Genomic DNA, 5,589 nt, shown 5'->3' with positions numbered 1-5,589 from the left:
CAAACGGGAACAACACTTAGGAAAGTTCTCAAACAGATAATGCCATACGAGTCAGACTTCAAAAAACATTTTCTACCAGCCAGTCATCCACCAGACAAAAGGCAAAGGGAACCTGGTAAGAAAACTAAGGCTGCCATATAAAGACAGAGATAAAATAGTTCAGCTGCCAAGATTTGGCATCTTTAAAAATGTCTTTTCAATCTTTAACTTTTGTCTGCTTGGTCGTCTAGCAACCAAGTGCAGAAAAGAAAACTCCACCCAAAACAAAATGAAACAATACAGAAACTTTGCTTCACAAGTGTGTGTGTGTGTGTGTGTGTGTGTGTGTGTGTAAGATTCTCAGGGTGCAAAGATGGAAATCTGCTTTCAGACAATTAAAGCAGAAAGAGCCCTGACTGTAGACGTCAGGGAAGGAAGTTAGGAGTGAGCAAAAGAGCGAAAAGAAAATGTGTAATGCGGGATGTGGGTATAGTCTCCACACACCAGGCAAAAGCAAGGTTTACACTCTTAAGCAATAAAAACAAACCATTAAGCTCAGCCCAGCACTGTCAGGAAGTATAAAACAGTTCTTGAAACTTTGCAGTTACTATACAAAAGCTTTTCATAAACTCTGTTTCCTGATCTTCATTAAATGTTAACATCAAGTTGCCATGGGGCAATTAGCTTGCCTCCTGAAATCAATAAAAAATCAACAATTTGGAAATAGTTGTACAGTAAAATAGTTCAATAATTATTCTCTCATAGTGTTGTGGCCAAGCAGTTCCAGGGAAAATGCAGTCCAGATGAGATCCTGCCCCTTACGAGGGAAGCTTGAAGCAAATCAGTGCCTTGCTCAGAGACCCCCTCATCCAAACGCACTGTGACGAGGATAATGTGCTCCTAGCCCAAACATGGAGCGAGTGGGGCCCAGGGCACAGGGCAAACACAAGCTCCTAAGCTGCCTTAAAGTCAGTGTCTGGTGTAGCCCTGCGGAAGGACCTGGAGCACTCCATTCAAACACCAGGGCCATACACAAAATGACAAACCCAGTGGAAAGAAAATGAGGTGCTCTACACTTAGCATTGGGTCCCCAAACAGGAAAAATATCATTTTGGGGGTGGAGGTGATTTATGTGTGTACATGTGTGTATGCCCACTCATATATGTAAATGTTGTACATTCACAAGAGTGTATTTACTTCAGGTTAGGAATGAATCCATTCCAATACTTCCTCAACAAAGATCCAAAGCTGAGTTGCTCATAAGAAATCTTCAAAGAGCTCCTGAAAAGTAAAATGAGTCTACTCAATAAAGGGCTCTCATAGGACATTACTGAAAAGACATGCCGGCACCAAGCAAAGATAGGAAGTTACTTCTTTGCTGACTCTGATGCTTTCTAGTCTGAGTCTATTCATTTAAGCACTTTATTTGAAGCCAAGTACAGTATAGAAAATTCCAATATCCATTCAGTCAAACCTCAAATACCAGCTCTGAAAGCTTTATACCACCCTCTAGGCTCATTGGACTTGTACAGTGAACTAACTTATAACTTAAAAAAAATCAAGTATCATTTTTAGTATAAACAAATGCTTCCAGTGTACATCTATTTGCTGCCTTCAAAGGGAAAACTTTTAACTCACACGCTTGGAACTAAGATCACACAGGATCAGTTCAGTGGACTGACTTAAGCATTCAACTTTTTTAAAGCACATTTTTAAGGCCTTGCACCTGCTCCCCCATCCACATAGATGTACTGACACGTATTTGACTAAACTGACTACATACAAGCCCAAGCAAGCAAGGGGAGCAGATTTTACAAGATAAGCAACCAAGTGTTTTCATGTCTGAGGGTGGCTAGAACACAAAATTGCCAGTCATCTTGTGGGGGAAAAGAATGCCTTTGAAAAAAATAAGTAGGGCATCATTTTAGATACGGCGAAGTACAGTCAGATGCCATCCTGTATAGAGGTTTGCTTTTAGGTTTCCTTTAAATGCTGCTTCTTGGAGAAGGGCCACACTGGGTTCACTTCTGCAGTTATGATTAAGAGGACAGTCACCAAAGCATTGCTGCTTAAACTGGTCCTTTGGCTTCTCCTGGGAAATCGGAATGCAGGTTCTCAGGCCTCAGCTCAGACCCCCTGAAAGAGAATCTATAATATAACATGATTGTAGGGGGTCTGGATTCACATTAAACTTTCATACTCCTTAAGGCATTACTGGTGATTCGGATGTACGTTAACATCTAAGAAGTTTTATTTAGAACATTGGCCCCCCAAGTAAGGTAGAAAATCACTTTGAAGTTGGCAGGGCAGGGAAACAGAAAATTCTGCCCTGGAGAATACCATAAGGCTGTAATTTATGTCAGCAGGGTGGAAGACAGAGGAAAACCAATTTACCTGAGTGCAGCAGACTTGCCTATTCTCCCTGACTTTACCCTACCCGTCCCCTGAAGAAAAGTAAAACAGAAAAGGAACAAAGCCAGGATGCCCTAACTTCCACAAAGGCAGTACCCTGAGTCCCAGTTATTCTCGACTTTATTCTTTCCTGCAAGGCCAGCTTCCTTTAGCCTTATAATAGGTAAGGGAGCTGTAGCATATAAGCATTCAGTGAATCAGTATCTTAGCATTAACAGGACAGGAGAAAAATACACTATTGTAAAAGGCCTTGGATGCACTTCTGATGGCACAGACGGATTCTTTTTCCTCCCAGGAAAAAATGGAGGGGAAAAAATACAAACTTGGTAGGTTATCCTATGATTGGGTAGCTTGCTATACAGGCCAGTTTCACAGAGCTTTCTTGCGGGACAATTTAAAGAGCAACTGGAGTAGAAACATGAAAAGATGGAAGTGCAGAGATGTGTAAAACGCTCCTCCACCCGCTTCCCAGTGCTTGAAGGTAAAAGACAAACAGAGCAGCCCTGAGGTGCCACACAGGTTAAACCAAGCCAGGAAGGCACACATGGTGCAGACAAGCACAAAAACAGGTGACACAATTTAATTAATTTTGAAAGGTGATCCCTGAAATTTCAGAAAATACTACATGCTGGTTTTTTAAGCCAACTCTAAAGTGATTGGAAAGATCCTGCAGAATTATGACTGAAATTCCAGAAATTGTCATGATGTTAGTTATGACCCTGTTCCTCAAAATGAAGAATGAGAACTAAACTGTCTGGAAGGCTGCAGAACGTATGTAAGAATATCGCTTTTTACGTGAGCTGCCAGGGCAGTCAGAGTGTTCCATTATTATAAAACCTTTAAACTGAAACTGAAAATGCCATCATGTACACATATGTGATATGTATTATAAACATCTTCATGCATTTACACTCATATATTGTTTATATAGATATTAAATAGATCTATATTCCAAGAGATCACATTTGAGCTGATGCCATTAAAAGCAATTTTAACCATGAACATCAGAACCTACAAAGTGGAGAAATCCAAAGGGTGGACGCAACTGCCAAAGGGTGAAGTTCTTGCGCTACATTCTCACATTCTCATCTAGAGAACTTAGAGATGGAAAAACACAGATTAATTTGTTAAGATGCTAAGACTGCAATCTGTCCCTCATATGCCTGACAAGAGAATGAAGGGCCAGAGGACACAGCAAACCCTTCCTCTGTATTTGATTCTAATGATTCTACCGAGGCAAGAGCTGTAGAAATAGAGTAAAAGGAAGCTAAAAGATTTTCAAAGAATATCAGAGCTTTAATTTACAAATAAGACAAGCAGAACCTCAGCCCGCCCCCCCCCAAGGTACCTATGTTTGTTCCTTATCTGAAACTCCTGGTTAGAGTTTGATTATAAGTCTGTTACTTTACAAACACTAATTTTTAAAGCCAGTTCAGAGGCAGGAGTTAGGAGTGGGGGTTAGAACTAGGTTTCCGGCAGCATGGCAGGGTTAGAGGGGACGTAGTGCCCAAGAAATTGACCTAAAACGCTGCCGGTAAAATAGGAGTTGTGGGTTCCCTGGCCTTATAAACGGCCACAGAGCCCTTCCTGGCTTCTAACTCCAAGCTGGGGTACAGGAGCTCTACACTGCTAAGTGTTCATTCTGAGCAGCCTAATTTGACTTCATTCTGCTTGGGCTTCAGGCCAATTGGCAGATGTTCCTGTAGAAGCTGATCTCAGACACTTTCCCTTTCTAATTTTTTTGGCACCGTTGCCTCTGCTGCCTGGGATATCATCTCTGAAACTTTATCTTAGGTTCCCGGGTTTTGCTTGTTTTGTAGGCTTTGGTTTTTCCCTTAAATCTTCCTGTCCCAGAAAGGTTCTTATGAAAAATACTAAATCATTGGTAATTCCTTCAGTGTAAATATGACTTTTCAAATGACTTCCTTGCAATTTTCCAGCCATTCCTTACCTTTCCCCCCGCCACCCCCCATCTGGAATAAGTAACTGCAGAACAAAAACGCAAACACAAGGTCATCATTGTGAGCAAGCGCTCTACAAACGCACCACTCTCTCACACAGGATGGACTCTACAGAATGAAATGCCAGAGCTTTGATATTTATTATCTGAAATAGGTTTAACATTTGGAGAAATGTGTTCAAACATGTAACCTTGGAAAGAAAAGCAAGCTGATCAGTTGGAGAACAGGGTGCAGGCAGCAAACATGACGCGCACAATTTTGTTGTGTCTGGGGCAGAGTTAGAAAACTGGGCGCTTTGGAGCCATAAACAGCTCTCTGCTGTTTTCACCCCTTGCTGTTTTCAACAAATCCATTTTCAACTCTTGATGAGGGCTACAAGCTATCAGTTTTAAATATACATGACCACAATATCAATAATGAAAACATCTTATGTTTTATTTAATACTTTGGCCAGATCAGCCCCCTGGAAAGGGGTCCCTAGGTTAGGGAAGAAGAACAAAAAGCCATCATTTACTTTGCCACATGGTCATCGTTTCCCTAATTATTTCTATTGGTCCTGCTTTATTCTTTCTGCAAATGAAGGGGTGGAGGAAGGGATTCTGTATCACGTCAGTAATGTCTGATCCTTATCCAAATATTCCACCTAATAAGGATGAAAGTTCTCATGGACTGGACAACCACTCTGCAACATTCCTGAGAATTGAATAATATAATAATCTTGAAAGTCAGCAGAGTGGATTATCCGCTTTTTTTTTTTCTGGACTTGAACTTGTGAACTTAACAGTAGCGCTGCAAAAAAAAAGCAAATGTGCTGAGCACTTTGCCGGAGGAACCTTCCATGTAGACTTTTCATCTTAAATACACACAACTGAAAACAACTATGATTTTTTGGAAAATTATATACAAACCCGATACTTCTTTTGATTACATATAAATACAAATTAGCTATTTTTTTCTAAAAAGTGGTTATAATAGTAAATAAATACAAAATAAATCTGACCATTATACTTCATGTGCTGGGGTTGAACCCATATAAAATGTACAACTAAATACATTTTTAAATCTTTAAGGAATAATTCTCTGATTAAAATATTTGTTTTCCCAACTTCTTTTCGTAGATATAAATATATTTTCAAAATAGCTGTTTTTTTTTTTCCATTCCATTCCATAAATAAAGTCTTCATTGGGAAATATTAAAGTGTCAGCTGGTTTTGTTTTGGGAGGGAGGGGATTTGGG

This window comes from Chinchilla lanigera, unplaced genomic scaffold, assembly GCF_000276665.1.
Source record: "Chinchilla lanigera isolate Chin_1 unplaced genomic scaffold, ChiLan1.0 scaffold00014, whole genome shotgun sequence".
Lineage (NCBI taxonomy): Eukaryota > Metazoa > Chordata > Mammalia > Rodentia > Chinchillidae > Chinchilla > Chinchilla lanigera.
This window is presented reverse-complemented; position numbering follows the sequence as displayed.